Source organism: Ranitomeya imitator, chromosome 9, assembly GCF_032444005.1.
Source record: "Ranitomeya imitator isolate aRanImi1 chromosome 9, aRanImi1.pri, whole genome shotgun sequence".
NCBI classification, from domain to species: domain Eukaryota; kingdom Metazoa; phylum Chordata; class Amphibia; order Anura; family Dendrobatidae; genus Ranitomeya; species Ranitomeya imitator.
Genome location: NC_091290.1, coordinates 59,014,070 through 59,037,390, shown reverse-complemented (window position 1 = coordinate 59,037,390; position 23,321 = coordinate 59,014,070). Strand labels below are relative to the sequence as shown.

Sequence of the window (23,321 nt, the reverse complement as noted above, 5' to 3'; positions counted from 1 at the left end):
CAAATTGTCCACTACATGAGTCCAAATCTGCTGCAACCTGTCCATCACAGTATCCACACCAGGACAGTCCGAAGACTCAACCTGTCCTGAAGAGAAACGAGGATGGAACCCAGAGTTGCAGAAAAATGGCGAAACCAAGGTAGCCGAGCTGGCCCAGTTATTAAGGGCGAACTCAGCCAAAGGCAAAAAGGACACCCAGTCATCCTGATCAGCAGAAACAAAACATCTCAGATATGTTTCCAAGGTCTGATTGGTTCGTTCGGTCTGGCCATTAGTCTGAGGATGGAAAGCCGAGGAAAAAGACAAGTCAATGCCCATCCTACCACAAAAGGCTCGCCAAAACCTCGAAACAAACTGGGAACCTCTGTCAGAAACGATATTCTCTGGAATGCCATGTAAACGAACCACATGCTGGAAAAACAATGGCACCAAATCAGAGGAGGAAGGCAATTTAGACAAGGGTACCAGATGGACCATCTTAGAAAAGCGATCACAGACCACCCAAATGACTGACATCTTTTGAGAAACGGGAAGATCTGAAATAAAATCCATAAAGATATGTGTCCAAGGCCTCTTCGGGACCGGCAAGGGCAAAAGCAACCCACTGGCACGAGAACAGCAGGGCTTAGCCCGAGCACAAATCCCACAGGACTGCACAAAAGTACGCACATCCCGCGACAGAGATGGCCACCAAAAGGATCTAGCCACCAACTCTCTGGTACCAAAGATTCCAGGATGACCAGCCAACACCGAACAATGAACCTCAGAGATAACTTTATTCGTCCACCTATCAGGGACAAACAGTCTCTCCGCTGGACAACGATCAGGTTTATTAGCCTGAAATTTTTGCAACACCCGCCGCAAATCAGGGGAGATGGCAGACACAATTACTCCTTCCTTGAGGATACCCGCCGGCTCAGACAAACCCAGAGAGTCGGGCACAAAACTCCTAGACAGAGCATCCGCCTTCACATTTTTAGAGCCCGGAAGGTACGAAATCACAAAGTCAAAACAGGCAAAAAACAGCGACCAACGAGCCTGTATAGGATTCAACCGCTTGGCAGACTCGAGATAAGTCAAGTTCTTATGATCAGTCAATACCACCACGCGATGCTTAGCTCCTTCAAGCCAATGACGCCACTCCTCGAATTACCACTTCATGGCTAGCAACTCTCGGTTGCCCACATCATAATTTCGCTCAGCAGGCGAAAACTTCCTGGAAAAGAAAGCGCATGGTTTCATCACTGAGCAATCAGAACTTCTCTGCGACAAAACAGCCCCTGCTCCAATCTCAGAAGCATCAACCTCGACCTGGAACGGAAGAGAAACATCTGGTTGACACAACTCAGGGGCAGAAGAAAAACGACGCTTCAACTCTTGAAAAGCTTCCACAGTAGCAGAAGACCAATTGACCACATCAGCACCCTTCTTGGTCAAATCGGTCAATGGTTTAGCAATACTAGAAAAATTGCAGATGAAGCGACGATAAAAATTAGCAAAGCCCAGGAACTTTTGCAGACTTTTCAGAGATGTCGGCTGAGTCCAATCATGGATGGCTTGGACCTTAACAGGATCCATCTCGATAGTAGAAGGGGAAAATATGAACCCCAAAAATGAAACCTTCTGCACACCAAAGAGACACTTTGATCCCTTCACAAACAAAGAATTAGCACGCAGGACCTGAAAAACCGTTCTGACCTGCTTCACATGAGACTCCCAATCATCCGAGAAGATCAAAATGTCATCCAAGTACACAATCAGGAATTTATCCAGGTACTCTCGGAAGATGTCATGCATAAAGGACTGAAACACTGATGGAGCATTGGCAAGTCCGAACGGCATCACAAGATACTCAAAATGACCCTCGGGCGTATTAAATGCAGTTTTCCATTCATCGCCTTGCTTAATTCGCACCAGATTATACGCACCACGAAGATCTATCTTTGTGAACCAACTAGCCCCCTTAATCCAAGCAAACAGATCAGATAACAATGGCAAGGGGTACTGAAATTTAACCGTGATCTTATTAAGAAGGCGGTAATCTATACAAGGTCTCAGCGAACCATCCTTCTTGGCTACAAAAAAGAACCCTGCTCCTAATGGCGACGATGACGGGCGAATATGCCCCTTCTCCAGGGATTCCTTCACATAACTGCGCATAGCGGTGTGCTCAGGTACGGATAAATTAAACAATCGACCTTTTGGGAATTTACTACCAGGAATCAAATTGATAGCACAATCACAATCCCTATGCGGAGGTAGGGTATCGGACTTGGGCTCATCAAATACATCCCGGTAATCAGACAAGAACTCTGGGACCTCAGAAGGGGTGGATGACGAAATTGACAGAAATGGAACATCACCATGTACCCCCTGACAACCCCAGCTGGACACAGACATGGATTTCCAATCTAATACTGGATTATGGGCTTGTAGCCATGGCAACCCCAACACGACCACATCATGCAGATTATGCAACACCAGAAAGCGAATAACCTCCTGATGTGCAGGAGCCATGCACATGGTTAGCTGGGTCCAGTATTGAGGCTTATTCTTGGCCAAAGGCGTAGCATCAATTCCTCTCAATGGAATAGGACACTGCAAGGGCTCCAAGAAAAACCCACAACGCTTAGCATATTCCAAGTCCATCAAATTCAGGGCAGCGCCTGAATCCACAAATGCCATGACAGAATACGATGACAAAGAGCAGATCAAGGTAACGGACAGAAGAAATTTTGACTGTACTGTACCAATGGTGGCAGACCTAGCGAACCGCTTAGTGCGCTTAGGACAATCAGAGATAGCATGAGTGGAATCACCACAGTAGAAACACAGACCATTCAGACGTCTGTGTTCTTGCCGTTCAACTCTGGTCAAGGTCCTATCACACTGCATAGGCTCAGGTTTAAGCTCAGGTAATACCGCCAAATGGTGCACAGATTTACGCTCACGCAAGCGTCGACCGATCTGAATGGCCAAAGACATAGACTCATTCAAACCAGCAGGCATAGGAAATCCCACCATGACATCCTTAAGGGCTTCAGAGAGACCCTTTCTGAATATAGCTGCCAGCGCAGATTCATTCCATTGAGTGAGCACTGACCACTTTCTAAATTTCTGACAATATACCTCTATCTCATCCTGAGCCTGACAAAGAGCCAGCACATTTTTTTCTGCCTGATCCACTGAATTAGGCTCATCGTACAGCAACCCAAGCGCCAGAAAAAACGCATCGATATTACTCAATGCAGGATCTCCTGACGCTAGAGAAAACGCCCAGTCCTGAGGGTCGCCGCGCAAAAAAGAAATGACGATCCTAACCTGTTGAACTGGGTCACCAGAGGAGCGAGGTTTCAAAGCCAGAAATAGTTTACAATTATTTTTGAAACTCAGAAATTTAGTTCTATCTCCAAAAAACAAATCTGGAATAGGAATTCTCGGTTCTAGCAAAGAATTCTGAACCACAAAATCTTGAATATTTTGAACTCTTGCCGTGAGCTGATCCACACATGAAGACAGACCTTTAATGTCCATTGCTACACCTGTGTCCTGAACCACCCAAATGTCTAGGGGAAAAAAAAGACAAAACACAGTGCAAAGGAAAAAAAAATGGTCTCAGAACTTCTTTTTTCCCTCTATTGAGAATCATTAGCACTTTTGGCTTCCTGTACTGTTATGAAAAGACAAACGTAGGGATGAAATAGATTCAGCAAAGTGAGGCCCGACTTTCTTAACAGAGCGAGGATAGGAAAGATAACTTTGCGGTCTACACAAAACCCTAAAGAAAACCACGCAAAGGGGGCAAAAAGACCCTCGGTACCGAACTAACGGCACGGAGGTACACCCTTTGCATCCCAGAGCTTCCAGCAAAACAATAAGACAAGCTGGACAGAAAAAATAGCAAACAAATAGCAAAGAAGAACTTAGCTATGCAGAGCAGCAGGCCACAGGAAAGATCCAGAGAAAAACAAGTCCAACACTGGAACATTGACAGGAAGCATGGATCAAAGCATTAGGTGGAGTTAAGTAGAGAAGCACCTAACGAGCTCACAAGATCACCTGAGGGAGGAAACTCAGAAGCAGCAGTACCACTTTCCTCCACAAACGGAAGCTCCCAGAGAGAATCAGCCGAAGTACCACTTGTGACCACAGGAGGGAGCTCTGCCACAGAATTCACAACACGTAACATAGCAGACACAGTTCAGACAGGATCAGGTACAGGACAGGTACAGGATCAAGGATTCAGGCCTGGATATACTGCCTCCAGGACAGGCGCCAGAATAGGACATAACAGGAATCAAGGCAAGGACTTTGGTACCAAAACATAGATAGGAGAGGTGCCGCAACACAAACACACATAGCAAAATTCAGGAGCTTTGTGAGTAGCTCAGGCACCCGCCCATAGGGCAGGGGAACTTTATATAGGAGCTGTGCCTCAGTAATTGGCTGGGGATAGCACCTCAAGTACACACCCTAACCCTGATAAAAGCAGGGGAGGTGTTGCCGTGCACGCCCTTAGCACAAAAAGTAACCATTACAGCACAATCAGTGTAGGAACTGAGGCTCAGGGCACCAGGCTGTGACTGCATGCACTGACACACGTGGAAAGTCATGCACCAGCTGCAAATGACCGCGCAAATCGTGGACAGCTTCCACAGCGGCAACCAGGGACCGCACATGCGGATGGTCATGCAGCAGGGCAAAGACCTAACCACCCATGTACGGCTGCGCAGCAGAGCAGGAAACTGAGAAGGCTCCATCCAGGTAACAGCCAACAGTATCCCAGCTCAAATTAGGGGGAAAGGAGTAAAGGGTTAAAGCAAACATATGCATTGTCATGCCGAAAACCAGATACAGACAGAATGGTGTGACACTTTCCTTGCCTCCGACACTCCGGAGGGAAAAGATCTCATATTTCTTTACTTTTCGGATTCTTCATCCTCATCCTCTTCCTCCTCATCTTCCTCCTCAGGTCCTGTGGAATCGCCATGCAGATGTCCCAGGACAGAAGATAAGGCAGTGCCCACTACTGAAGATAAACCAGCGCACCCCCACTGTGGACCCTTTGTGGACCTCGCTCCCTGAAAATTATGAGCCGCTGATACCTGATTTTGTGGCAAAATCAGGAATCAAGTTTGACACCACCGGCCTCACAGAACTAGACTTTTTCAAAGTCTTTTTCTCTGAGGATTTTATTAACCTCATGGTGGACCAAACTAATTTGTACGCGTGTCAATTTTTGGCACAAAACCCCGGTTCATCATATTCTAACTGGTGTTGTGAATTCTGTTGTCAAGCTCCCTCCTGTGGTCATGAATGGTACTTCGGCTGGTTCTGTCCATGGGCTTCCTCTGGTGGTGGTGAGTGGGGCTGCGGCTTCTGAGGTTCCTTCCACAGGTGACGAGGTTAATTCGTTAGCTGGCTGCTCTATTTAACTCCACCTAGATCATTGCTCCATGCCACCTGTCAATGTTCCAGTATTGGTCTTGTTCACTCCTGGATCGTTCTTGTGACCTGTCTTCCCAGCAGAAACTAAGTTCCTGCTTGTTTTTCTCTGGTTTGCTATTTATCTGTCCAGCTTGCTATTTTGATTGTTGTCTTGCTTGCTGGAAGCTCTGGGACGCAGAGGGAGCGCCTCCGCACCGTGAGTCAGTGCGGAGGGTCTTTTTGCGCCCTCTGCGTGGTCTTTTTGTAGTTTTTTGTGCTGACCGCAAAGCTACCTTTCCTATCCTCTGTCTGTTCAGTAAGTCGGGCCTCACTTTGCTAAATCTATTTCATCTCTGTGTTTGTAATTTTCATCTTTACTCACAGTCATTATATGTGGGGGGCTGCCTTTTCCTTTGGGGAATTTCTCTGAGACAAGGTAGGCTTGATTTTTCTATCTTTAGGGCTAGCTAGTTCCTTAGGCTGTGTCGAGTTGCATAGGGAGCAATAGGAGCAATCCACGGCTATTTCTAGTGTGTGTGATAGGATTAGGGATTGCGGTCAGCAGAGTTCCCACGTCTCAGAGCTCGTCCTATATTATCAGTAACTATCAGGTCATTCTGTGTGCTCTTAACCACCAGGTCCATTATTGTCCTGACCACCAGGTCATAACAAACTGGTCTCCTGTAGACGCAGTTGAAATGATGCAGTTTTGGGGCCTAGTCCTTCACATAGGGATCCTGAAGAAGCCAGAAATTCGGCAATATTGGAGTGTTGATATTTTATTCAATACTCCAGTGTTCAGAATTGGTCATGGCCCGGACGCATTTTGAAGCCATCCACAAATTCCTGCATTATACTGATAATGCACAGTGTTCCCCACGAGATGACCCAAACTTTAAACGTCTGTTCAAAGCTCGTCCGGTCATCGAACACTTCAACAAAAAGTTTGGTGAAGTGTACGAGCCCCAAAGGGACATCTGCGTGAATGAGTCCTTAGTTCATTTTAAGGGAAGGCTCGGATTTCATCAGTACCTGCCCAGCAAGAGAGCCAGGTACGGAATCAAACTCTATAAGCTGTGTGAGAGTATCTCGGGGTACACCTACAGCTTTAGAGTATACGAAGGAAAGTGGAGCGCCCCCAGGGCAGGGTACTCGGAGCCGGGTTTGCTCACTATTAAAGGGGATGTCATGGTGGCTGCGACCCGGTCCATGGCCCTGGGACTCAATTAAAGGGATTTGGTATGATGTAGTCTATTCGTGATGCAACCTGTGGTTTTCAGCTAGTAGTGGGACCGACGCTGCATTAAAGGGGTCCCCCTGGGGGATGTTGAGGCAGCATGGGTGTTACGCTTCCCACAAGTGAAGCGGGGTCCCCAGGGGTCCTATTGTGTGTGACCGAGACTATGGTATGAGCCGATGAATAAATGGAGGAGACAAGTAGTAAGTCTTTACCTGGTTTACTGTAGTTGGCTGCCCACAGTCCAGGGCACCAGGCATGAGTGGCAGTATGACCCGGCCGGCCCAGAGGCAAGGGAGGGTTCCCTTGTTCCAGTAGAGTTCTGTGAACCTTTCTGACTAGCGCCGTTAAAGGTGAGGTCCCTGCTGCCTGAAGCTTCCTGCAGAGTCCTCTATTCCCCCTGTCCTGAGACAGGTACCTGCATGACGTGCAGCTTGAGCCTTTTTACAGGGACTCTATCATGCCCCGGGCTCCTCAGGTGCTGCTGCGTCTCAGATGTTATGTGGGCAATGTCTGTATGTCTTATGCCCTCCAGTTCTGCCAAGTGTCGTACAGTTCCACTAAGGCCTCGGGCTCCCGATACTCGGCTTCTGCGCTATCGCTCGGAGGGTGCCCGGTCACTGTTCCCCTCTGAGCCCTGTTTCTCTCCTTTGCTCCTTTCCTCTTCAGGTACTCCACATCCAACCCTCCAGGTTGCTTCTCCTTTCCCAGAGGTTGCAGCTCCCTTGTGGCTGCCAGGCCTCTCACATCTGCTCCAGACTTCCTTCCACTTCAGTAAACCTATAGGGAGGGCAAACAATTTAAATGCTCCACCATCATAAGATATAAGAGAACCAAGAAACAATGGACACGAGCTCAAAAAATAACAGCTTCATTAAGACAAATTCAAAACATTACAATAAATACATAAAAAACAAATGCGTAAAATGCAAAAGATGAGAGAAGAGGCGAGCCTAGTGCCACGCACAAATACACTAATCCATTAACGAGCAAATCAAATGGTAGCTATAAGGTAGAGAGGCCATATATGAGAGCATGTAAAGATGTAATCAAAACAATGAGATAAGTATTAGCCCAATATTCAATATAGTTGTAGTGTATACTAATACCAGAAAGTGGGCAGCTACACAGGAGATAAAGCTCCAAAGTACCAAGCAAACAGCAGGAAGGTTAAGTAGGTATGTAGCCAAATGAACGGGTGTCACGTTAAAGCATAATATATAGAGATTGACCCCTTATGGCTTATTACAACTATAGCTGTTATTTTTTGAGCTCTTGTGTCCATTGTTTCTTGGTTCTTTCCTTCCACTTCAGTGTCTCTCAGTAACTCTCTAACTCCTCCTACAGACCAGGATATATATGCATATTTGAGGGAAGCTCACCTGAATCCGGGTTCTGAGCTCCCCTCTGGCCTGGATTCAGAATGTGTTGCATGTGTGTGCCTTACCTGGTGAAGAGAACTCCATTGCCTCTCAGCATGACATTACCCTCCCCGAAGGAAAAGCAACATCACTACAGCAACCGGTTACCTGGGGTGCTGCTAAAGGACACCAGGACTGAACCCCCTGAATGTCCCCCTGTCCTGGGAGTGAGTGGGAAAATTGTGTGGGATTTTGTGCACCCACTGCTGGATAAAGGTTATCACCTCTACACCATAGTAACATAGTAACATAGTAACATAGTTAGTAAGGCCGAAAAAAGACATTTGTCCATCCAGTTCAGCCTATATTCCATCATAATAAATACCCAGATCTACGTCCTTCTACAGAACCTAATAATTGTATGATACAATATTGTTCTGCTCCAGGAAGACATCCAGGCCTCTCTTGAACCCCTCGACTGAGTTCGCCATCACCACCTCCTCAGGCAAGCAATTCCAGATTCTCACTGCCCTAACAGTAAAGAATCCTCTTCTATGTTGGTGGAAAAACCTTCTCTCCTCCAGACGCAAAGAATGCCCCCTTGTGCCCGTCACCTTCCTTGGTATAAACAGATCCTCAGCGAGATATTTGTATTGTCCCCTTATATACTTATACATGGTTATTAGATCGCCCCTCAGTCGTCTTTTTTCTAGACTAAATAATCCTAATTTCGCTAATCTATCTGGGTATTGTAGTTCTCCCATCCCCTTTATTAATTTTGTTGCCCTCCTTTGTACTCTCTCTAGTTCCATTATATCCTTCCTGAGCACTGGTGCCCAAAACTGGACACAGTACTCCATGTGCGGTCTAACTAGGGATTTGTACAGAGGCAGTATAATGCTCTCATCATGTGTATCCAGACCTCTTTTAATGCACCCCATGATCCTGTTTGCCTTGGCAGCTGCTGCCTGGCACTGGCTGCTCCAGGTAAGTTTATCATTAACTAGAATCCCCAAGTCCTTCTCCCTGTCAGATTTACCCAGTGGTTTCCCGTTCAGTGTGTAATGGTGATATTGATTCCCTCTTCCCATGTGTATAACCTTACATTTATCATTGTTAAACCTCATCTGCCACCTTTCAGCCCAAGTTTCCAACTTATCCAGATCCATCTGTAGCAGAATACTATCTTCTCTTGTATTAACTGCTTTACATAGTTTTGTATCATCTGCAAATATCGATATTTTACTGTGTAAACCTTCTACCAGATCATTAATGAATATGTTGAAGAGAACAGGTCCCAATACTGACCCCTGCGGTACCCCACTGGTCACAGCGACCCAGTTAGAGACTATACCATTTATAACCACCCTCTGCTTTCTATAACCACCCTCTGCTTTCTTTGCTTACACCGATAACTTTTATTCCAGCATACCACAGCCTGCGGTACTGTCTGCAAAAACGCTACTTGGGCAGATGCTCAGAAGGGGTGACAGCAGAGCCCAATGTAGCGACCACCTGCTGGTGGTCAAGTACAAGGACAAGAGGGATGTCCTTCTCTTGACCACCATACATGGTGATGGCATTGCCCTCAGCACTGTACGATGTACCTCTACACAGGTCAGCAAGCTGGACTGTGTACTGGGGTACAACAAAAACATGGGGGGCGTTGATCATTCTGATCAGGTCAGCATTTCCCGGGGGTGGTCCCGCCAACTGAAAGAAAAGGTAAGCCGCAAAAAAGATGCTGAGTGTGTTACAAAAGGCGAATACGCAAGGACTCCACTTATCAATGCGACACCTGCCCTGACAAACCTGGCCTGTGTATGAAGGATTGCTTCAAATTGTACCACACCTCCATGCACTACTAATTTACTTAGATTTACAGGAAACAGTAGATTAGTTCCAAAAAGGGGGAACATTTAGATAAGTTCCTTGGGAGGTCTAGTTTCCAAAATGATGTCACTTGTTTTTTTTTTTTTTTTTACTGTTTAGGCACATCAGGGGCTCTGCAAACGGAACATGACACCCGCAGACCATTCCATCAAAGTCTGCATACCAAAACGTCACTACTTCCCTTCCAAGCCCCGATGTGTGCCCAAACAGTTTTTTTCCCCACATATGGGGTACCAGCATACTCAGGACAAATTGGACAACAACTTTTGTGATCCAAATTCTCCTGTTACCCTTGGGAAAATAAAATAATTGGGAACTAAACGATGTTTGTGGAAAAAATTAGATTTTTTATTTTCACGCCCGGACGTTATAAACTTTAGTGAAACACTTGGGGTTTTAAAGTGCTCACCATACATCTAGAGAAGTTCCTTAGGGGGTCTAGTTTCCAAAATGGGGTCACTTGTGGGGGGTTTACACTGTTTAGGCACATCAGGGGCTCGCCAAACGCGACATGGCGTCCAATCTCAATTCCAGTGAATTTTGGTTTGAAAAAGTCAAACGGCGCTCCTTCCCTTCCGAGCCCTGCCATGCGCCCACACAGTGGTTTTCCTCCACATATGGGGTATCAGTGTACTGAGCTGAAATTGCTCAACAACTTTGTCTGTTCATTTTCTCCTTTTACCCTTGTGAAAATAAAAATTGTTGCTAAAAGATCATTTTTGAGGCTAAAACGCTAAATGTAAATTTTTTCCTTCCACGTTGCTTCTGCTCCTGTGAAACACCTGAAAGGTAAAAATAAACTTCTTGAATGTGGTTTTTATCAGCTTGAGGGGTGCAGTTTTTAGAATGGTGTCACTTTTGGGTATTTTCTGCCAAATAGAGCCTTCAAAGTGACTTCAAATGTGATGTGGTCCCTAAAAAAAAAATGGTTTTGAAAAATGTGTTGGAAAAATGAGAAATTGCTGGTCAACTTTTAACCCTTTTAACTTCCTAACAAACAGAATTTAGTTTCCAAAACTGTGCTGATGTAAACTAGACCTGTGGGAAATGTTGGTTATTAACTATTTCGTGTGACATTTTTCTCTGTTTTAAGGGCATAAAAATTTAAAGTTTGAAAGTTTTCCAAATTTTTGCAAAATTTCAGTTTTTTACACAAATAAACACAAGTTATATCAAACAAATTTTACCACTAATGTGAAGTACAATGTGTTACAAAAACAGTCTCAGAATCACCAAGATCTGTTGAAGCGTTCAAGAGTTGTTACCTTATAAAGGGACAGTGGTCAGAATTGTAAAAATTGGCCCGGGCATTAACGTGCAAACCACACTCGGCGGTAAAGGGGTTATTGGCGTTCTCTCCAGAGATTGCACAACATTTCCAAGCTGGCATGTTGGATGGTGGGGGGCAGCGGGGTCCGATCCAAGTTATAGATCTATTAATGGCATGCTTTAATAGCATATTACATTGAGATAAGGTATTTTAAAGTCTTCATATGATGGTGGTCCCTTTAAATAGCAAGCTATTGTAAAATAAATGTATGCTTTAACTAGATGCAAAACTGCAGTGAAAATACAGAAAATCTGCAGTGTGGGTAATGAGTAAGATCAGTCTGCAGGGCATCCCATAGATGTGTGGATGCTGACACATGGTTCCCCTGACACAGATGGAGGCTCCACAGTACATCTGGTAGCAGCACTCTGCAGTAGTGATCCCAGTGTGCAGCACCCATTGTGCAGCACCCATTGTGCAGCACCCATTGTGCAGCACCCATTGTGCAGCACCCATTGTGCAGCACTCATTGTGCAGCAGTGTGATGGGAATGTCCCTGTACAGAGTGTTTTCCTGAGGATGCTCCTGAGCTTCCCTACATTAGTGCTTTCAGGGGTGGGACTCCTGCAGTCAGTAGGAGGGCTTGAATGAATGCAGTGAGAAGCATCATCATCATCATAGTCTCCACAATACAAGCATCCTGGTGGATGGACTTCACCATTCAGCCCAGGTCTCCAGGATGCACATATGAGAGCTGGGAGCGATCAGGACATCTCCAGCAGCTGCTCCAACATGGGTGTCTACAGGAGGGCAGCCTGTCACTGGGGCAGGAGTCACATGTAAGAAGACAAGAGCAGCGCTGCACTTTAATTGTTCCTGCAGCAAACTCAGCAAGGTAATAACCCCTTCACTGCCTCTGGGCTCCTTCTGGGTCAGTGTGAACTTGGGCTGTTGTGAGACTCCTGTTACATAATGTGCATGGTGCCGACCTGGAGGAGGGGAACCACAGACTCCTTCATGGAGTTAGGTGCTTTTGGTGCAGTGTAATATAGTTTATATAATGGTTACACAATATGTATATGATGTATTTAATCAAGGCTGAGCGTGCCCTGGATCTGCAGGGGTCCTATATATGCACAGTGTAACGTGGAGCATGGTGCTGACAGAGCAAATATATACAGTATATATACACATTAATGGAAGCTATGTACACACATATAACATCTGCACATCACTGTGAGTGCGTACCTGTGTGTGTCTCTGTGTGTACCAGTGTGTGTATGTATACCTGTGTGTGTCTATCTGTGTGTACCCGTGTGTGTATCTGTGGGTGCGTGTATACCAGTGTATGTATCTGTGTATGTATGTATATACCTGTGTGTGTCTCTGTGTGTACCAGTGTGTGTATGTATACCTGTGTGTGTCTGTGTGTACCCGTGTGTGTATCTGTGGGTGCGTGTATACCAGTGTATGTATCTGTGTGTATGTGTATACCTGTGTGTGTATCTGTGTATGTATGTATATACCTGTGTGTGTAAGTGTATACCTGTGTGTAGCTGTGTGTATATCTGTGTGTATGTGTATACCTGTGTGTGTATCTGTGTATGTATATACCTGTGTGTGTATCTGTGTATGTATATACCTGTGTGTGTAAGTGTATACCTGTGTGTATGTGTATACATGTGTGTGTATCTGTGTATGTATATACCTGTGTGTGTATCTGTGTATGTATATACCTGTGTGTGTAAGTGTATACCTGTGTGTATGTGTATACATGTGTGTGTATCTGTGTATGTATATGCCTGTGTGTGTATCTTTGTGTATGTATGTATATACCTGTGTGTGTATGTGTGTGTATGTGTGTGTGTGTGTATGTATATACCTGTGTGTGCATGTAGTTATGTATATACCTGTGTGTGCATGTCTGTATGTATATACCTGTGTGTGTGTGCCTGTGTGTATTTATATACCTGTGTGTGCATGTATATATGTATATACCTGTGTGTATCTGTGTGTATGTATATACCTGTGTGTGCATGTAGTTATGTATATACCTGTGTGTGCATGTATATATGTATATACCTGTGTGTATCTGTGTGTATGTATATACCTGTGTGTGCATGTAGTTATGTATATACCTGTGTGTGCATGTCTGTATGTATATACCTGTGTGTGTGCCTGTATATATGTATATACCTGTGTGTGCATGTGTGTATGGATATACCTGTGTGTGCATGTATATATGTATATACCTGTGTGTGTCTGTGTGTATGTATATACCTGTGTGTGCCTGTGTGAATGTATATACCTGTGTGTGCATGTGTGTATGTATATACCTGTGTGTGTCTGTGTGTATGCATATACCTGTGTGTGCCTGTGTGAATGTATATACCTGTGTGTGTATCTTTGTGTATGTATATACCTGTGTGTGCCTGTGTGTATGCATATACCTGTGTGTGCCTGTGTGAATGTATATACTTGTGTGTGCCTGTGTGTATGCATATACCTGTGTGTGCCTGTGTGAATGTATATACCTGTGTGTGTATCTTTGTGTATGTATATACCTGTGTGTGCCTGTGTGTATGCATATACCTGTGTGTGCCTGTGTGAATGTACAGTGGGGCAAAAAAGTATTTAGTCAGTCAGCAATAGTGCAAGTTCCACCACTTAAAAAGATGAGCGGCGTCTGTAATTTACATCATAGGTAGACCTCAACTATGGGAGACAAACTGAGAAAAAAAAATCCAGAAAATCACATTGTCTGTTTTTTTAACATTTTATTTGCATATTATGGTGGAAAATAAGTATTTGGTCAGAAACAAAATTTCATCTCAATACTTTGTAATATATCCTTTGTTGGCAATGACAGAGGTCAAACGTTTTCTGTAAGTCTTCACAAGGTTGCCACACACTGTTGTTGGTATGTTGGCCCATTCCTCCATGCACATCTCCTCTAGAGCAGTGATGTTTTTGGCTTTTCGCTTGGCAACACGGACTTTCAACTCCCTCCAAAGGTTTTCTATAGGGTTGAGATCTGGAGACTGGCTAGGCCACTCCAGGACCTTGAAATGCTTCTTACGAAGCCACTCCTTCGTTGCCCTGGCGGTTTGCTTTGGATCATTGTCATGTTGAAAGACCCAGCCACGTTTCATCTTCAATGCCCTTGCTGATGGAAGGAGGTTTGCACTCAAAATCTCACGATACATGGCCCCATTCATTCTTTCATGTACCCGGATCAGTCGTCCTGGCCCCTTTGCAGAGAAACAGCCCCAAAGCATGATGTTTCCACCACCATGCTTTACAGTAGGTATGGTGTTTGATGGATGCAACTCAGTATTCTTTTTCCTCCAAACACGACAAGTTGTGTTTCTACCAAACAGTTCCAGTTTGGTTTCATCAGACCATAGGACATTCTCCCAAAACTCCTCTGGATCATCCAAATGCTCTCTAGCAAACTTCAGACGGGCCCGGACATGTACTGGCTTAAGCAGTGGGACACGTCTGGCACTGCAGGATCTGAGTCCATGGTGGCGTAGTGTGTTACTTATGGTAGGCCTTGTTACATTGGTCCCAGCTCTCTGCAGTTCATTCACTAGGTCCCCCCGCGTGGTTCTGGGATTTTTGCTCACCGTTCTTGTGATCATTCTGACCCCACGGGGTGGGATTTTGCGTGGAGCCCCAGATCAAGGGAGATTATCAGTGGTCTTGTATGTCTTCCATTTTCTAATTATTGCTCCCACTGTTGATTTCTTCACTCCAAGCTGGTTGGCTATTGCAGATTCAGTCTTCCCAGCCTGGTGCAGGGCTACAATTTTGTTTCTGGTGTCCTTTGACAGCTCTTTGGTCTTCACCATAGTGGAGTTTGGAGTCAGACTGTTTGAGGGTGTGCACAGGTGTCTTTTTATACTGATAACAAGTTTAAACAGGTGCCATTACTACAGGTAATGAGTGGAGGAAAGAGGAGACTCTTAAAGAAGAAGTTACAGGTCTGTGAGAGCCAGAAATCTTGATTGTTTGTTTCTGACCAAATACTTATTTTCCACCATAATATGCAAATAAAATGTTAAAAAAACAGACAATGTGATTTTCTGGATTTTTTTTTCTCAGTTTGTCTCCCATAGTTGAGGTCTACCTATGATGTAAATTACAGACGCCTCTCATCTTTTTAAGTGGTGGAACTTGCACTATTGCTGACTGACTAAATACTTTTTTGCCCCACTGTATATACCTGTGTGTGTATCTTTGTGTATGTATATACCTGTGTGTGCCTGTGTGTATGCATATACCTGTGTGTGCCTGTGTGAATGTATATACCTGTGTGTGTATCTATGTGTATGTATATACCTGTGTGTGCCTGTGTGTATGCATATACCTGTGTGTGTCTGTGTGAATGTATATACCTGTGTGTGCCTGTGTGTATGCATATACCTGTGTGTGCCTGTGTGAATGTATATACCTGTGTGTGTATCTTTGTGTATGTATATACCTGTGTGTGCCTGTGTGTATGCATATACCTGTGTGTGTCTGTGTGTATGCATATACCTGTGTGTGTATCTTTGTGTATGTATATACCTGTGTGTGCCTGTGTGTATGCATATACCTGTGTGTGTATCTTTGTGTATGTATATACCTGTGTGTGCCTGTGTGAATGTATATACCTGTGTGTGTATCTTTGTGTATGTATATACCTGTGTGTGCCTGTGTGTATGCATATACCTGTGTGTGCCTGTGTGAATGTATATACCTGTGTGTGTATCTTTGTGTATGTATGTATATATCTGTGTGTGTGTATGTGTGTGCATGTGTGTGTATGTATATACCTGTGTGTGCCTGTGTGAATGTATATACCTGTGTGTGTATCTTTGTGTATGTATGTATATATCTGTGAGTGTGTGTATGTGTGTGCATGTGTGTGTATGTATATACCTGTGTGTGCATGTGTGTATGTATATACCTGTGTGTGTCTGTGTGTATGTATATACCTGTGTGTGCCTGTGTGAATGTATATACCTGTGTGTGTATCTTTGTGTATGTATGTATATATCTGTGTGTGTGTATGTGTGTGCATGTGTGTGTATGTATATACCTGTGTGTGCATGTGTGTATGTATATACCTGTGTGTGCCTGTGTGTATGCATATACCTGTGTGTGCCTGTGTGTATGCATATACCTGTGTGTGCCTGTGTGAATGTATATACCTGTGTGTGTATCTTTGTGTATGTATGTATATATCTGTGTGTGTGTATGTGTGTGCATGTGTGTGTATGTATATACCTGTGTGTGCCTGTGTGAATGTATATACCTGTGTGTGTATCTTTGTGTATGTATGTATATATCTGTGTGTGTGTGTATGTGTGTGCATGTGTGTGTATGTATATACCTGTGTGTGCATGTGTGTATGTATATACCTGTGTGTGCCTGTGTGAATGTATATACCTGTGTGTGCCTGTGTGAATGTATATACCTGTGTGTGTATCTTTGTGTATGTATGTATATACCTGTGTGTGTGTATGTGTGTGCATGTGTGTGTATGTATATACCTGTGTGTGTATGTGTGTATGTATATACCTGTGTGTGTATGTGTGTATGTATATACCTGTGTGTGTATGTGTGTATGTATATACCTGTGTGTGTATGTGTGTGTGTATAGCTGTGTGTACATGTGTGTGTATGTATATACCTGTGTGTGTATGTGTGTGTATGTATATACCTGTGTGTGTGTATATAACCTGTGTGTGTATGTGTATGTGTCCCTGTACCTGTGTATATATTTGTGTATGTTTATACCTGTGTGTGTTGTGTCATTTTTACACTGCATCTGATCATCTTCAATGATTGTCTCTTTAATGAACTTCAATTTGATCATATCCCCTATAGAGGCATTAGGGTGATAATCTCATTGACTTGGTTAATTGAAGGGTTAGCGGCCCCTTTTTACATAATAATTCTACCATGATGCCACAGGCTTCTTCTGTGGGGGTGTCCAGTTGCACCCTTGTAGTTGTTGGGGGATCCTCAACGTTATTGTTTTCCCTCTGCAAACCAAAGCATTGCACTGTGACTGTTGAAATCAGTGAGAGTCCATTGATTTTGATGGATGCCTGGAAGCCTCCCAGAGATGAGAACTGTCCTTCATGTAGGCTCCAGAATATGGGGCTCTCCTCTGGTAGCCCAAGATGCCCCCTCCGTGCACTATACTATATATATGTTTATATCAGGATCAATCTAACTATCTGAATTAATGCGAATTGATTAAATACAATCAGCTGTTATACTATTGCATATTAATGTAAACCAGTGATACTAGTGCAGCGTATATGTCTAGCACAAAGCACCGCACTTTATTTGTCACTAGTACTATGGGACTTTCATGCACGCCGAACATCTGAATATGCTGTTGTATGTACCTGTATTATGCTCCTTATACACGATTGTAGTTAAATGCTGCTAATCATGTGCACAGCTTAAAGGGAACCTGTCACCCCGTTTTTTGAGATTGAGCTATAAATACTGTTAAATAGGGCCTGTGCTGTGCGTTACTATAGTGTATGTAGTGTACCCTGATTCCCCATGTATGCTGAGAAATACATTACCAAAGTCGCCGTTTTCGCCTGTCAATCAGGCTGGTCAGGTCGGGTGGGCGTGTTCACAGCGCTCTTTTCTTCCCCAGCTTTCCGTTGGTGGCGTAGTGGTGTGCGCATGTCCAAGGTCCGAATTCCCTGCGCCCACGTGAAGACACAGCGCGCGATCTGCGCTGTCATCCCTTTCATCGGTGGGGGCGGCCATCTTCCTGGGGCCGCGCGTGCGCAGATAGAGTGCTCTGCTGCACGGGGCTTCAGGAAAATTGCCGCGGGATGCCGCGCGTGCGCAGAAGAGATCGCGGCGGCCATTTTCCCAAAGCCGAGATGCAAACTCGGCTTTGGGAAAATGGCCGCCGCGATCTCTTCTACGCACGCGCGGCATCCCGCGGCCATTTTCCTGAAGCCCCGTGCAGCAGAGCACTCTATCTGTGCACGCGCGGCCCCAGGAAGATGGCCGCCCCCACCGATGAAAGGGATGACAGCGCAGATCGCGCGCTGTGTCTTCACGTGGGCGCAGGGAATTCGGACCTTGGACATGCGCACACCACTACGCCACCAACGGAAAGCTGGGGAAGAAAAGAGCGCTGTGAACACGCCCACCCGACCTGACCAGCCTGATTGACAGGCGAAAACGGCGACTTTGGTAATGTATTTCTCAGCATACATGGGGAATCAGGGTACACTACATACACTATAGTAACGCACAGCACAGGCCCTATTTAACAGTATTTATATCTCAATCTCAAAAAACGGGGTGACAGGTTCCCTTTAATATCATGTGTGTGCACCATTGTAATGCTTGAGAAAGGTTCCCACTAAGGAACCGAAACATCATCAGGTTCGGCCATTAAATAAGAAGCTTTTTTCACTTGAATGGTGTGCTGCCTCCAATCTTTGGATTTATTTTAGAGGTTTGGTAATTACTTGGGGGGCTCTGCACCCAAATAGCTCTTATCTGTGCTGTTCTTATTTTGTCTATCTATTATCTATCCATCTATCTATCCATCCAACCATATCTATCCATCTATCCATCCAACCATATCTATTTATCTATCTATCTATCTCTCTCTATCTATTATCTACAGCTGTGGTCAAAATTAAGAGACCACTGCAAAATGTTCAGATTGTCTGATTTTTCTCTTTATAGGTATATTTTTGAGTAAATTGTAAATTGTTATTTTATTCTATAAACTTCTGACAACGTCTCCGAAGTTCCAAGCAATAAATTTAGTATTTGTTTTCTGAAAGTGAGAAAAGGTCAAAATAACAAAAAAACGCATTGCTTGCAGACCTCAAATAATGCAAAAAAAAAGTTCATAATCATTTAGAAACAACAATACTAATGTCTTAACTCAGGAAGAGTTCAGAAATCAATATTTTGTGGAATAACCATGATTGTTAATCACAGCTTTCATGCGTCTTGGCATGCTTTCCACCAGTCTTTCACACTGCTTTTGGGTGACCTTATGCCACTCCTGGTACAAACATTTAAGCAGTTCTTCTTTGTTTGATGGCTTGTGACTACCCATCATCCTCTTGATTACATTCCAGAGGTTTTCAATGGGGTTCAGGTCTGGGGATTGGGCTGGCCATGACAGGGATTTGATGGTGGTCCTTTATCCACACCTTCATTGACCTAACTGTGTGGCAGGGCGCATTGTCCTCCTGGAAAAACCAGTCCTCAGAGTTGGGGAACATTGCCTGAGCAGAAGGAATCTACTGTTTTTTTCCAGGATAACCTTGTATGCAGCTTGATTCATACGTCCTTTGTAAATAACAACCTGCCCAATTCCAGCCTTGCTGAAGCATCCCCAGATCATCACCGATCCTCCACCAAATTTCACAGTGGGTGCAAGACACTGCCTTGTACGCCTCTCCAGGTCTCCATCTAACCATTTAATGACCAGGTGTTGATCTGAAGATGCTTCAGCAAGGCTGGAATTGGGCAGGTTAATCTTTGCAAAGGACGTATGAATCAAGCCGCATACCAGGTTATCCTGGAAAAACAGCTGATTCCTTCTGCTCAGGCAATATTCCCCAACTCTGAGAACTGGTTTTCAGCAGGACAATGCGCCATGACACACAGCTTGGTCAATCAAGGCGTGGATGAAGGACCACCACATCAAATCCCTGTCATGGCCAGCCCAATCTCCAGACCTGAACTCCATTGAAAACCTCTGGAATGTAAACAAGAAGAAGATGGATAGTCACAAGCCATCAAAGAAGAACTGCTTACATTTTTAAATATACCTATAAAGAAAAAAATCAGACAAACTGAACATTTTGCTGTGGTCTCTAAATTGTTGCCAGAGCTGTATCTATCTATCTATCTATCTATCTATCTATCTATCTATCTATCTATCTATCTATCTATCTATCTATCATCCATTATCTATCTATCTATCAATCTATCTATCTATCATCCATTATCTATCTATCTATCTATCTATCTATCTATCTATCTATCTATCTATCTATCTATCTATCTATCATCTATCTATCTATCTATCATCCATTATCTATCTATCTATCTATCTATCTATCTATCTATCTATCTATCATCCATTATCTATCTATCAATCTATCTATCTATCTATCATCCATTATCTATCTATCTATCATCTATCTATCTATCTATCTATCTATCTATCTATCTATCTATCTATCATCCATTATCTATCTATTATCTATCTATCTATCTATCTATCTATCTATCTATCTATCTATCTATCTATCATCCATTATCTATCTATCTATCTATCTATCTATCTATCTATCTATCTATCTATCTATCTATCTATCTATCTATCTAGCTATCTATCTCTATTATCTATCTATCTATCTATCTATCTATCTATCTATCTATCTATCTATCTATCAATCATCCATTATCTATCTATCTATCTATCTATCTATCTATCTATCTATCTATCTATCTATCTATCTATCATCTATCTATTAGTGATGAGCGAATATACTCGTTGCTCGGATTTTCCTGAGCACGCTCGGGTGACCTCCGAGTATTTTTTAGTGCTTGGAGATTTAGTTTTTATTGTCGCAGCTGAATAATTTACATCTGTTAGGCTACGTTCACATTAGCGTTGCGCGCCGGTGCGTCGGCGACGCAACGGTGACGCAACGCTCGACGCACAAAAAACGCGCGCAAAAACGCTGCGTTTTGCGACGCGTGCGTCGTTTTTTGACGAAAATCGGACGCACGAAAAATGCAACTTGTTGCATTTTCTTGCGTCCGACGCTAGCGTCGGAAACTACGCACGTGTCGAAAAACACAACCAAAAAAACGCACGCATCCCCTATGTTAAACATAGGGGCGCGTCGCCGCTGCGTCGCCGACGCAACAGCGACGCACATTAGCGGAACGCTAATGTGAACGTAGCCTTAGCCAGCATAAGTACATGTGGGGGTTGCCTGGTTTCTAGGGAATCCCCACATGTACTTATGCTGGCTAACAGATGTAAATCATTCAGCTGCAGTAAGAAAAACTAAATCTCCGAGCACTAAAAAATACTCGGAGGTCATCTATCTATCATCTATTATCTATCTATCATCTATTATCTATCTATCTATCTATCTATCTATCTATCTATCTATCTATCTATCTATCTATCTATCTATCTATCTATCATCCATTATCTATCTATCTATCATCTATCTACCTATTATCTATCTATCTATCTACCTATTATCTATCTATCTATCTACCTATTATCTATCTATCTATCTACCTATTATCTATCTATCTATCTACCTATTATCTATCTATCTATCTATCTATCTATCTATCTATCTATCTATCATCCATTATCTATCTATCTATCTATCTATCTATCTATCTATCTATCTATCTATCTATCTATCTATCTATCTACCTACCTATTATCTATCTATCTACCTATTATCTATCTATCTATCTATCTATCTACCTATTATCTATCTATCTATCTATCTATCTACCTATTATCTATCTATCTATCTATCTATCTATCTATCTATCTATCAATCATCTATCCCTATGTCCATCTGTCTCGTATCTCGTTAGCTACCTTCTATATATCTGTCTCTAGCCATCCTTCCATATATTATCCATCTATGCACTGGATCTATAGTCACAGTGTAATGCAGCCTGTTACATAAGCACATACACAGTGCACTGCTGCAGTTCGAGGTCAGTAAATCTATTAAAATACACATATCCTGCAAGAAGTTGGAGAAGCTGAGCTTGTTAGGCTACGTTCACATTAGCGTTGCGCCGCTGTTGCGTCGGCGACGCAGCGGCGACGCAGCGGCGACGCGCCCCTATGTTTAACATAGGGGACGCGTGCGTTTTTTGGGTGGCGTTTTTCGCCACGTGCGTCGTTTCCGACGCTAGCGTCGGACGCAAGAAAATGCAACAAGTTGCATTTTCTGTGCGTCCGATTTTCGTCAAAAACGACGCACGCGTCGCAAAACGCGCGCGTGTTTGCGCGCGTTTTTCCGTGCGTCGCGCGTTGCGTCACCGACGCAGGGCGGCGCAACGCTAATGTGAACGTAGCCTTATTGTGACAGTAATTTGCTGTGATCACCCGGCTGGATTGTCCCATGTTCCTGTCTGATAGCTGCACCCTGTAGGATACTTGTGCTCTTGTCTGCCGCCACAGATTCTATGGGAGCTGATCTATGATACATTCCCATTGCTGCACAATACCAGGCAGATTAGCTGCTCCGGAGTCAGGACTGTAAGAAAGGAGGTAGAGCTTCACTGTGAGCGGCAACAGCTACTATACATTACATTACGTCACATTATGTTACATTATAGCATTTGGTATGTAGGTCATACTCCTAGACAATGTCAGAATGGGGTGCCAAGAACCCACCAGTAACCAACTCCAGGGCCCCACTTTTCAGCTACATGCAAGTGTGACATTATCCTCAAACACAAATTTATATAATAACTGAGGAGATTGTTAAATGAATAAGATGCTGCCGTTGTCCTTACATAGTGATCCAAGCAAACAGTGCAAAACACTGCTTATATAAGAGGGTGGTGGCCCACTCTTGTACAGGGGCCCACCGGAGGATTCCCTTGTTCTCCTGAGGGCCAGTCCAAGCCTGCTCCTACAACATGAGGGACCACTAGGGTGAACTGTAGCCAAACACGCGCCTCATAAGGGTACATGATATTAGGATTGCCTCAGGTAAGCGCGGTGCCTCAGTGGTTAACACTGTTGCTTTGTAGCACTGGGGTTTTGGGTCCTGAGGTCCGATCTGCATGGAGTTTATATGCTTTCCCTATGTTTGCATTAGTTTCCTACACACCAAAGGCATACTGATGTCCAATTGGGGACAGTGATGATGTCTGCAACGTGCTGCAGAATTAATAGCGATATATAAGCAAAGTATGACAATAATAAGTAATGTAGAAAACTCTACCAGGTCTTTGGATCACTTAAATCCCAAAGATGAGATTGCTTAGTATACAATGATTATCTATCAGCAAGCATATAAGTTGTAGGAGCAAGTGTCGCCGCTGGATATATTAGCAGGGAGCATAG

At 43.9% G+C, this 23,321-nt stretch overlaps 1 protein-coding gene across 1 annotated transcript in view; it reads left to right on the top strand.

The window, feature by feature from the left end:
• Window positions 1–11,964: 11,964 nt before the first annotated feature.
• Window positions 11,965–23,321, top strand: part of SYT12 (synaptotagmin 12) — a 253,619-nt gene continuing 242,262 nt past the window's right edge. Inside the window, exon 1 of the mRNA XM_069740532.1 lies at window positions 11,965–12,083. The gene's annotated coding sequence lies outside the window, so the exon portion shown is untranslated. The remainder of the gene's footprint in view (window positions 12,084–23,321) is intronic.